A 12911-nucleotide genomic window follows, 5' to 3' on the forward strand; every position below is an offset into this window, starting at 1 on the left:
TGGCTGAAAAGCATGGTTATGTATGCACAGGTGATGATATGCAACATAGCATAGAGCACAAGGGGAAAGTGCCTCTGGTTGTACATGATGGCAGAAAGAAGAATCTTCATGATGTTTTGCATGTCCCTTCGATTATGAAGAACCTATTGTCTGTGGGCCAGATGACAGAGCAGAACTTGCAGGTTCGCTTCAATAAGCATGGCTGCTTTATTGAAGAGTTTGGCAATGGATGCAAGTTGATCGCGAAAGGCCACATAAATGGAAGAATGTTCACTCTTGATGCTACACTGCTAGAGCTGAACTCCGCTATGTTTGCCCAGGGTTCTGGCACTATCAGGGACTTAGAGATTTGGCACAAGGGAGTGGGCATGTCAATTTGTAGAGGTTGCAGCCCATGCAGAAGAAGCAGTTGGTAACAGGGTTACCTAGATTCCAATATTCAGATATTGGTCATGTATGCGAGGCTTGCCAGTTTGGTAAGCAGTCACGATTGCCATTTGTCAGGCATATAAGATAGAGTACACGACCACTGCAGTTAGTGCACTCTGGTGTTTGGGGACCAGCTCATAATGCATCTATGGGGGGTTCCAGATACTATGTATCTTTCATTGATGACTACAGTTGATATACCTGGCTTTACATATTGAAAACAAAAGATGAGGTCTTTGCTGTTTTTCAAAAATTTAAAGCACCGGTTGAGAAGGAATTTGAGTGTTACATCTCTTGCTTGAGATCTGATAGCGGTGGGGAGTATGTCTCCAATGAATTTGCTGTTTTTTTGGTTGAAAATGGCATTCGTAGGCAGCTAACCTGCAGCTACACTCCGCAGCAAAATGGAGTAGCTGAAAGGAAGAATAGGGTTCTGATGGAAGCTGCTAGGGCCATAATGAATGAGAAGCATATGCCGCTTTACTATTGGGCAGAGGCTGTTGTGACAGTCGCATATATTCTGAACAGGACTCCCACTGCAGGCATTCATGACATGACACCGTTTGAGAGGCTCTATGGCTATAAGCCGGATGTACGACACATGAAGGTCTTTGGCTGTCTTGCTTATGTGCACATTCCAGATGAGAAAAGGAAAAAACTGGATCGCAAAGTGCATAAGAGTGTGTTCATTGGATACTCGGAGGAGAAGAAGGCATACAAATGTTATGATCCCTCTACCAGGGAGACTTTGGTAAGCAGGGATGTCATCTTTGATGAGTTGGGCTCATGGTATGAATCACCAGTTGCAGTGCCATTGGATATGCCTTTCACTCATGTATCTACAGTTCAGTTGCAGCAGAGCACTGATATGACAGGACCTAGTAGTCAGCAGACAGTATCCCCATGGACAGGGAGATTGTGACACTCATCGTCCACTGACACTGGTATGTCAGTGAGGGGGAGATATTATGATGTCTTGGACAGCAAAGGAAAAGAGAAAGCTACTGAGGATGGTATGACGCCACCTGGCAGAATGACTTCTGGATATGAGTCTGCTGATACGTTAGACAGTGAACTTGGAATTTCGACTATCTATACGCCTGGTACGAGGCAGAACAGGTATATTTTGCCTCATGAGAGAGGGGAATCGAGCAGTGCACCACAGCCTAGACGATCACAGAGGGTCAGATACCCTGTTGACAGGTTGACGTACTCTGGTTATTCTGCAAAGCATTATGCATACATGACAAAAGTGATGGAGATCAAAGAACCAGGTACTTATGCTGAAGCAGCAAAGGATGAAAATTGGTGCATGGCTATGGACAAAGATATGAAAGCCTTGGCTGAAAATCAGACTTGGGATTTGGTACCACTGCCTGAAGGGAAAAAGCCTGTTGGCTGCAAATGGGTTTATAAAATCAAATGTAGGTCTGATGGCAATGTGGAAAGGTACAAAGCAAGGTTGGTCGCTAAAGGATATGCTCAGCAGTATGGCTTGGATTATGATGAAACATTCAGCCCGGTTGCAAAAATGGCAACCATACGAACTGTTATTGCCTTGGCTACTGAAAAAGGCTGGAAATTGTAGCAGATGGATGTTAAGAATGCATTCCTCAATGGTGATTTAGTAGAGGATGTATACATGGTTCAACCGGAAGGGTATGAGCACCCTGATTTTCAGCAGTATGTGTGCAGGCTGAAAAAGGCACTGTATGGGCTGAAGCAAGCTCCGAGAGCCTGGCATGCTAGGATCAGTAGTTACTTGCAGAGTCTTGGATTTGTTGTCGGTAGGACTGATCACAGCCTGTTTACAAAGAAGACTAACAGTGGCTTGGTAGTGCTGGTCATATATGTTGATGACCTGATAATCACTGGAGATGATGACATGGGAATTCAGCATGCTATGAAGATGCTGAAATCTAAATTTGGCATGAAAGATCTGGGAGATCTGAAGTATTTCTTGGGTATTGAGGTTGTACCAGCTGAAAATGGCTTATGGCTGATGCAGAAGCACTATGCCATGGAAATGCTTAAGAAGTATGGCATGGCTGAATGCAAACCATTGGATACACCTCTGGACCATAATGTAAAGCTAGACATGAACACTGGGGCTGAAGTAGAAGATGTGACTATGTACAGGCAGATGGTCGGCAGTCTGATTTACTTGACCATCACTAGGCCTGACTTGAGCTATGCAGTAGGGCTGATAAGCCAGTTTATGCAGAAGCCGAGAAAGCCGCACTTGGATGCAGTTAGACGCATCATGAGGTATGTTAAGTCCACTGTAGACTATGGGTTGTTCTATGTCAGAGATAAGCCCTTGACACTGATTGGATACACAGATGCAGATTGGGCAGGATGCTCAACTGACAGACGATCTACGAGTGGCTATGCCTTTGGCTTTGGTAGTGGCATGATCAGTTGGAGCAGCAAGAAGCAGCCTACGGTTGCTTTACCTAGTACTGAGGCAGAGTACAGGGGGGCTGCATTGGCAGCATGTGAGATTGCTTAGCTGCTCAAGCTTATGGCTTGACTTGGATATTCAAGTTGATGCTCCAGTGAAACTGTTATGTGATAATTTGAGTAGTGTACTCCTGGCCATGAATCCAGTTTACCATGCCAGGACAAAACACATAGAGGTACACTACCACTTTATTCGTGAGATGGTCCTTGCAGGAAAGGTTGATCTTATGCATGTGAGGACTGATGAGCATGTAGCAGATATCTTTACCAAGTCTCTGGGTAAAGATAAGTTTTGTGGTTTTAGACAGCTACTTGGTGTGCAGATGCTGTCTTGAGCTTGAGGGGGAGTGTTAGAAGTCAAGCTCCCCATGTAGTGTGTGACTGTCTTTATGTACTACCGACATGACAGCTAGTGTACAACTGTCTCCTGCATGTGACTACATTAAATAAGTCGGTTAGCTAGTCGGTGACTTGACTATGGTTAGTCTGTCTAGTCAGCATGTCACTTACTCTATGTTACTCTTGTATGTGTGTTTTACTCTATGATGAAAGAATGAGAAGAAGATGATGGAACCTGAATGGTTCAGACATTGCTCAACCATGTCTCTCTCTCCTCTTCAAACAAAAGGAAAATGGGCACTTTCGGGACAACATCGGGCTCTATGGCTGAAAATCGGTATGCTAAAAATAAACAGTCCACTGCATCACCTTCCTATGGATCCAGTAGTCAACGGTTCATCTCCCCAAATGTTGTCAAGGAACGGAAAGAAAAGGGCCTATGCTTTAAATGTGGAGATAAGTACACTGCTGATCATGCCTCCAAATGCTTGTACAAGTCAGCTAAGGTCAAAGTTCATAGCATGTATGTCATGGAATATTGGCACAATGAGGAGGATGACCTGGCCATTGACCAGACTGAGCCCATGGAGGATGTTGATCATGAGCAGTTCTATGACTTAGAGGATGGGTTTCCCTTTGACCCGGGTGGTGCGCCCTCACAGATACTTGATTTAACATCCCACCCACCTCCCACTTCCCTTTGCTCGATGTCCTTGGATGCTTGGACAGGTTCACGAGCCCCATTACCCTTCACATTCAAGGCAGTATCAATGGGAAGCATGTTTTTATCCTTGTGGATAGCAGAAGCACGCACAGTTTTGTCAATAAATCAGCCATTGATCGGTTGAAATGTATTCCTATGGCATTACACCACCCCTTGAAGGTCCAAATAGCAAACAGAGAAGAAGAAATAAGCACACATGTATGTCCCACAGTTCCCTTATGCTTGGCTGAAGATTATGTGGCACTGGTTGATCAGATTGCCCTAGATATGGGCCCCATTGATGTTGTCTTAGGCTGTGATTGACTAAAACAATTGGGCAAAATTGCTATGGACTTCTCTCAGCTTTACATGGAGTTTATGATGCATGGACAACCTATCCACCTAGAGGGAGTTCGAGACCATGCTGATTTTCAGCTCATTACAACAAAGCAACTCAAATGGGAGTTTAAGAAATGCTCACATATTTTTTTTTTGCAATTAAATAAGGAAAATTCTGATCAGACCTCCGTAGTATCATATGACTCTGCCTTGCAGGCCTTACTTGAGGAATACAATGACTTATTTCAGATGCCTACATCCCTCCCTCCCAAGAGACAAGTGGACCACCCACTTGACCTAGAGACCCATTCCAAGCCAGTGAAAAAACTCCCCTACAGACTCTCCAAGTGTGAACGTGAAGAGGCTGCAAAGCAAATCAAGGAGTTGCTGGAGATGGGTTTCATCGAACCGAGTTCTTCCCCCTATGCATCCCCTGTCCTCTTAGTCAAAAAGAAAGATGGCTCCTTCCGCATGTGTATTGACTGATCGCTTGAAAAAAGAGTCATTCTTCTAGGATGCCACTACAGATCATAGCTTCAAACAGTTAAAGTATGCGCTTACTTCAACCCCCATCCTTATTTGCCCTGACTTCTCTAAGCTCTTTACCATTCATTGCGATGCCAGTGGCCGGGGTATTGGTGCAGTATTGTTGCAAGAGCATGGTGTGATTGCATTTGAAAGCCGCAAGCTTGATGAGAAGGAGATGCAAATGAATGTATATGACCAAGAGATGTTGGCCATCCTCCATGCCATCAAGAAATGGAACCACTATTTGTATGGCAGCCGCTTCCAAGTGAAAAGTGATCAATGAGTCCTCCAATAATTCTTGACTCAGTCTACTTTGACTCCTAAGCAAAGGCGATGGGTGGCAACCTTACAGAACTATGACTTTGACATTTCACACATGTGGGGCAAGGATAATATTGTGGCTGATTCTCTCTCTCGAATATGGACATGCAGAGTGTCATCTATCTCAGAATTGCATAGTGATTGGGTTAAAGAGCTCCCAATATCAGCTCAAGCATAGCCTTATTTGGTCCCATGGCAAGTTTGTCATCCCATACACTTCCCCCTTTAGAAGATCATGGAAGAAATGTATTCTTGCCCCACTACCGGTCACTTGGGTGTTTTCAAAACATATGACACGATTTCCAAGAGCTTTCATTGGAAAGGCTTATGGAGGCACGTCAAGGACTTTGTGACCAAATGTGTTCCATGCCAATAGAACAAGGATAGTACGCTTAGGCTCGCTCGCCTCTTGCAACCTCTCCCCATCCTTGATGAGAAATGGACTCACATCACAATGGACTTTATCACCGGCCTTCCCGTGACTAAGAAAGGGTGGAACAGTATCTATGTGGTAGTTGATTGTCTCACCAAGTGCCCCACTTTATCCCCACTAAGGTCCAATATACTGCCTCTCAGGTGGCCACTCAGTTCATGGAAAATGCCTTCAAGTTGCATGGCTTACCATAAGTCATAGTACATGATCGGGACGCAAAGTTTATGAGCAACTTCTAGCAGACAGTTTTCACCTCCATGGGGACCAAGCTTGCTCCATCCATTGCATACCACCCTCAGACCGATGGCCAAACTAAGAGAGTGAACAAATGGCTTGAGACATACTTGAGGCACTTTTGCCATGATGTACAACACAATTGGGATACTTGGCTAAGTTTGCATATAATAACTCCACACACTCTAGCATTGGAGTTTCCCCTTTTGAGGCCTTATATGGGTATAAGGTTCCCCTTTCTACAGTCTTCTTTACTGATAAGATCAATCCTTAGAGTCAAGATGAATTGGATTGCATGCAAACTTTACTTCAACAATGCAAAATGAATCTTCAGAAGGCCCAAACACACATGAAATTCTATGCTGATGAAAGATGCATGCATTTGGAATTCCAAGAAGGGGAATTAGTCCTTTTGAAAGTGCCTAAGTCCCGCTACTCCACTCTCAAAGAGGGCAGCGGTAACAAGCTAGCCCACCGCTTTTATGGCCCATACCGCATCCTGAAGAGAGTTGGCAACTTGGCCTACCACTTAGAACTTCCCCCTACCACCAAAATCCACAATGTGTTTCATGTCAGTCAGCTGAAACCCTTTGTAGGCTACTCATGGACTACGTGGAAGAACTTTGCCCCATTGATGAAGAAGGCATCACTCAATATGTTCCTGAAGCAATCATTGGGCAGTGAGATAAGTACTTACGATCCCGATCCATCAAAGAATACCTCATCAAATGGCAAGGCCTACCCTTGGAAGAAGCCTCTTGGTGCCCAACAACTATCCTCGATGAATTTCCCTACCTCCGTGAACCCCAATGGCTGGAATACTAGCCGGTCATGACCCAAATTGCCCACTTCTCGCCCACAGACTGCACACTGTTTTAGAATAGTTGTGTACTTACTCAAATCCAATGCATATGCATTCTACATAGACTAAAAGTACTTGTCATAAACTCTATTTTGACATATAGTACGCCCCATTTGGAGCTACTTATCAAAAGTTATGACTAGTTTACTTCAGATGATCGGTCCAGGACTACATGCTGTCCCTAGTCTCTCCACACCTATTCTTCATTGTCAAAGGGCTTTGAGTAGTACTCGGCAACCCTCCCTTAGCCCACCCATCACTCCCCTCTGTTTCTCCTTGTTTTTGAGGGCAAAAACCTTTCGAGTGGGGATGGATTGTAACAAGCGAGATACACACCGACTAGGGTTTAGACACCCCATCCTATTGACTGGGGTATTTAAGGTGTAAGAGCCCCAGATTAGGGCAACCAGTTATTATCAAGATCACACTCTTCACCTTCATCTCCAGCTTCCATGGCTTCCTTCTCGTTTCTCTCCTCTTTTCTCTCTTTCTCTCTCCTCTTCTAGTCTTCTTCCTTCTTTTTCTTGTTCTCTTTCTCTCTCATGAGCTCTCTTTCTCTCTCCCCTTAGCTTCTTTCATTACAAGGATGTGAAGTCTATGAAAAGAATGAAGAGCTTGACGAACACGGCTGCAGGACATTTGTAGTTAACCATATTCATGATTGTGACAACAAGGCTAGAGGAGGTTCATCTTACGCTTTCTAGAGCTAAGTCAATTTTTGGAGTTGAAGAAGTCTTAGTGGTCAGACATCTGTGTTCCCCTACGGATGTAAGTCTTCACCAATTAAGATAGATGCCATCAGTAGAATGCAAGAAAAATGCACAAATATCTTAGAGGCGAGGAGATTTCTTGGCACATGTGTATTCTACCTCATATGGATACCACATTTTGCTCATGTCACCAAAAATCTTTATCAATTATTAAGGAAAGGCCAAATATTCTTTTGGGGTAAAGAGCATACTCTCACTATAAGCGAATTAAAGAAGTTGTTAATTTCAGTCTCCACTCTCAAAAGGGCTAATTATTCAAATGGTCAACCCATCATTCTTACTATGGATACAAGTCCCATTGGGATAGGATGGGATGTTGGTCAAGAGGATCTTGAAGGTAACATGTATGCAATTCATTTGTGAGCAAAGGTTCTCAATGAACGTCAAAGAAGGTATGCTCAAGTAAAAAGGGAATTGTGGGGAGTTCTAAAAGCATTAAAGTGTGATTGTGAATACTTTATAGGTTCTTTTGTAGTGGTAGAATTTGATTGTCTTCCACTCTTGGGCATGATTGCCGACTGCTCTACACCTGACATTGCTATGCTAAGATGGATTGCATATATTAAATCTCTCAACCCTGAATTAAAGCATATTGCAAGAAAGGAGAATTTAGTTGTTGGTGACATGTTGTCATGTGCAAGATATGACAAATGAAGAAGAACTTATAGAAGAAGATGAAGCTGAAGAATCTATACTTGTTGAATTTCATTCCATGGTTGCTGAAAGTGCCTTTTCAATTGCTACATATACAAGCCCAAATCTGAATATTGTAGGTGAAGTTGATCTTTTTAATGGTACAACATTAAGTACAACAACAATAGAAAAATGTAATGCTGTAAATCAGAAAACATCAACAAAGATCAAAGATGTGCCTATAGAAGAAAGGTGGCCAACTAGAAGCCAACAAGCTCATTGAATTACTCAAGTTCTAGTTCATTTCCTTGAAGAAGATTATGAAAAAGATTACCTGAAGATCGGCCAATATTTGAGCACAATGAAGAAGAGGTAGTCCTGGATTGATGAGGAGTTCAAGCATGCTAAGAGGAAAGCTTATGGCTTTTTCCTTAAGGAAGGGCATCTATGGAAGCATGCAAAGAAGAAAAAAGAGAGCCTATCTGAGTTTTAGGTAACAAAAGATTGCAACAACAGGTAATGAAGGAATTTCATGAAAGCTTGTGGGCTGGTCATAGAGGCATATGGGGAACCTATAGTAAAGTCAAAGAAAAATATTGGTGGCAGAATATGTATCAGGACATAGAACATTTTGTTGAAATGTGTTATGTGTATCAGATGTACTCTATGGTTAAGCATCGAGATGGGTTACAATCAACTTATCCCTTGTCTATACATTATAAATGGGTTATTGATCTTGTAACCATACCTACATGGATATGGAATATGCAATATTTAGTGCTTGCAAGAGAGCATCTAACTAATCAAGTGGAAGGTAAAGCTTTAACAACCAAGACCACTCAAGCTGTTTGTCGCTTTTTTCTTGAAGAAGTATTTTGTAGATATAATTGTGTTGGCAAGGTAACCTCAGGTCAAAATAGATAGAGGAGAGTTGGATGCCGATGAGGCACACAACTTCTTTGCTCAATTGGGTATTAAGTTGGCTTTAACATCAGTCTACAACCCTAAAGGCAATGGGAAAAGTGAGAGAGGGCATCAGCCTATTCTCAAAGCTCTACAAAGTCTTGTAAAGGAAAGATCAAAAAACGGCCTAAAATGCTACATTTTGCATTATGGGCTGACCGGACTACTCATAGTACCGTAACTGGCTATATGCCAAGTGAACTTATGCATGGACAATAGCCAATTATGCCAATTGAATAATCAATTCTTACATGGAGTCTTCTACCTTGGGAGGAAGGCATCAATAGAGAAGAGTTGCTGACTTTGCGCATATGGCAGCTAGAAAGAAGGCCTGAAGATGATCAAGTAGCTATTGAGAAGCTAAAAACAGGAAGACTAAAGAACAAAAGAAGATTTGATAGGCAACATCGACTTCAGCCAGCGACTTCGGCCAAGCGCTATTCAAGAAAATGACTGGGTGCTTGTCTATGATAGTAGCTTAGACAATCAATACAATGCTTCTAGGAAGATGGTAAAGCGTTGGTTTGGCCTGTATGTGGTAAAGGTCATTCATGACAATGCCACATATTCAATGACTGAATTGGATGGAACAAGCATGAAGATACCCATAGCATGAAAAAGAATCAAGATCTTCAAACGAATAGAAAATTCGACATATGAGTTAGAAGACTTGGATATAATCCAAGAGCATGAAGACACGGAGGAAGAAGATGACTTCAAAGATGGAGAAGAGGACATGATGGAAGATGAAAGCAACATAAAGTGGCACATGCTGGAGGATGTGCAGGTTAGGAGGGGGTTAATGTCATGGGATTCTTTGCCCATGGTCTAAACATCAAACTTTAATCCTCTACATATATTACTTAGACACTTGTAATATAGACATGCTGTAAGGAGACTTGCCTAGTGCAATAAATCTTAAAAACCTAAGTCCACTAGCATATGGCATGGTGGAATAAAGATGGGGGCTCTCTACCTTAAAATGTAGTAAATTTATCATGGGTCCATGAAAAGATGATTGAATTTGGCCACTTACTCTTAACTTTCTTTGCATTGCTTACATGAAGTTGCTACAAGTTTTGTAGACCATGCTACACATAACATGGTATATGTGATCATGGACAATCATATGGCTTGGATGAGGCCCTGACTACATATCTCACTAATGAAGTTACTCTAGAAACATGACTCACAAGTGCATTAGGAAGAATAATCACTTAAGTCCGTGAAGTTTACTATGTTTGTAAGCATGTGACATTGTATATGCCTTATGTGACTTATATGAAATAAGACTTTGGCAAGAGAGAGTGAAGACGTGAACAAGGAGAGCTAGAGCAATTTTTGGTGCTGAATAAGCATGCAAGCTAGGAGAAGACAAATTGTAGGATTCCAATCATGTATGTGCTTCAGAAAGTGGAATTTTGCCATGCAACTCAAGCTTGGGAGTAAAGGAGTGGTGGAACCTTCATTTCTTGCCAAGTAAGTAGCACTTTTATTCATGCAATAATAGAGAAAGAATAGTATTTGTGGCTGTCCAAACTATGTATTTAAAGGGCAATAGCCCACACAAATGGAACCTATATTATGAGTCTTGAGGAAGGACTAGGCCTGACCTGTGTATTCCACTATGTTGAGTTTGATCTCCCATGTCAAGAGAGACATTAAATTTACTCTCTTGAGTCCTCTAAGAGCTGAATAGGGACTGCTATTGGTCTTCCAATCTAGTAACATGAAGGGCTGAAGTTCATCTACTTGCTCTATTGATTAATCTTGACACAAAGGGCTCATTCTTGCTCTTGGAATCTTACTACTACAATCTACCTTTGTGGAAGCTTGAAGAGAAGAGTGTCAAGAAGCCTTCTTGACTTGTTTATGTGAAGGAAGTGGGCTGAATATTTCAGCCCAAACAAAGATTTGTGGGCAGTAGCACTTACCCTTCTCTTCTTGAAGAATCATGGTCACATTGATATGCTTGATGAAAATTGATATTGCATAAGCATTGAGGAAGGGGCATCAAGAGAGAATCTTGAATGCTCTATGTACATTCTTGGGCTAAAATAAGAAGCCAGTAACAGAGTTGACAAGGGCAACAAGTTTTCCTTCTTCTCTTCTACTTCTATATGTCTATTGCAAGCTACCTTTTGCTTATTACACGCTCCCGATTATAGGGTTGTTTTTGTACTCATCAAAGTTTCTTCTTGGAAGGTAGAAGCCTTGTATATGGGCTGAAATAGGCAGCCCACAAAGTGAATTTGTGGACAACAAGTCCTTTTTCTTCTCTTTTGCTTTATATGATATGATAGACAGGGATGATTCTATGCACCCTGGTTAGGAGAAGTTTATGCTTTCTTCAGAGGTGAATTCCAGAAGATATTTGGGCTGATATCTTCAACTCTATTCAGAGATTTAGCTTCAACAATGTTCTTTTAATTCATCTCTTTCTCTACAAAAGACATCTTGTCAAAATATCCAACTATTATGTGCCCCTAGGGCAGGGCAATGTTGTAGACCATTCATAGATGCTTTGAGTTGAATTAAGAGGAACTTTATCTCTTCATTTCTTGGCTATGGTATCTTGTCCTTAACAGGATCTCTATTCAGAGCTCTCTTGAAGCAAGTCTCTTTGCCCTACAAACCTTGTAATTGACACATAAGCTTTTGTCCCTTTCAGTCTACATTGAATGAAACCATGCTATGGCATCATGTATGAATGATGGGAAGTAGAGTTGTTTATGATACATGAGAGCATATTGTTCTTGATTTCATAATTTGTGATTGCTCTTACAATCAAGAAAAACAAACTTGAATTGAGTTAGAACTTATGAGGTATTACTCTTGTGATCTTTGTTAAGAACATGTAGTTGGAAGCTCTATTAACATCTTCAAGGACTTGGTTTGAAATCTTCAACCCTTCTCTTATCTCTACCATCTCCGGAGTCTAAGCTCTTGAACCCTCATACATTCTTCTCTCTCAAACCCTTGAGAATGTCCGTAAAGTACCTCTTGAACCTTTAAACATTCACTGTAATCGACTTACCTCTTGAAGACACAACTCCATCTATCTTGTCCAATTTTCTTGCCAAACCCCTGTGTGACCTTCAACTCTACGTGTTGCGACACCGTAAATGCTACAAAAGCCTTAGGCTTTTGTGTTTATAAAAAAAATAGCATTTTTTTCTTATTTTTTATTTTTTCTTCAAAGTATTTTCTATAATTTATGAAATGCACAAAACACGAAGCTATCATCTCTACCAATATTTCAAACTAACCAAACCTCGCATTGGATCTTTTTTTCTTGTATATAAAAATTAGTTTTCACATCCACTCTGTCCACCTTTCCATACTTCATGAACAAACGTCCTATCTTCGATGGCCTCGCATTGTGGCTGTCTGTCTTAATATTCTTCTTTTCTACATAATGATCTGCTAGATTAAAATAAAATTGGCAACCCTTCTATCATGTAGGCATGCACCCCCATCATTCTCTTTGGCTATCGTTATTATCATCCTCATGAATTACCACATGCACAACTTTGATAAGACTAACACCACTACCACTAGGAAGTTCTTCTACAATAGCTTTTCCTCTTTGTAATATTTTATTTGGTCCCTCATCCTGTTAAAGGTTATTTCCTTGTGCTCAATGATTAATCAAACCTGACTACCTACTCCCTTGCTGAAGAGAGATGATCTTACTCCAACAAGTACTAGTTAGATGGTCAGACTTCCCACATATTTTGCATTTGATATTGGAGTAATTTTGTCTGAAAGTGATGAACACCACTCCACTTAACACCACTCCACTTAGAGCTAAATCTTGATGGGCCATACCCTTTAGGACATCACTTCTTATCAAGTATTATTGAATAACTAGTCCCTATTAACCAAGATTTG

Source organism: Lygodium microphyllum, chromosome 11 (assembly GCF_053477565.2).
Source record: "Lygodium microphyllum isolate KBCC chromosome 11, Lygodium_microphyllum_v1.1.10, whole genome shotgun sequence".
Lineage (NCBI taxonomy): Eukaryota > Viridiplantae > Streptophyta > Polypodiopsida > Schizaeales > Lygodiaceae > Lygodium > Lygodium microphyllum.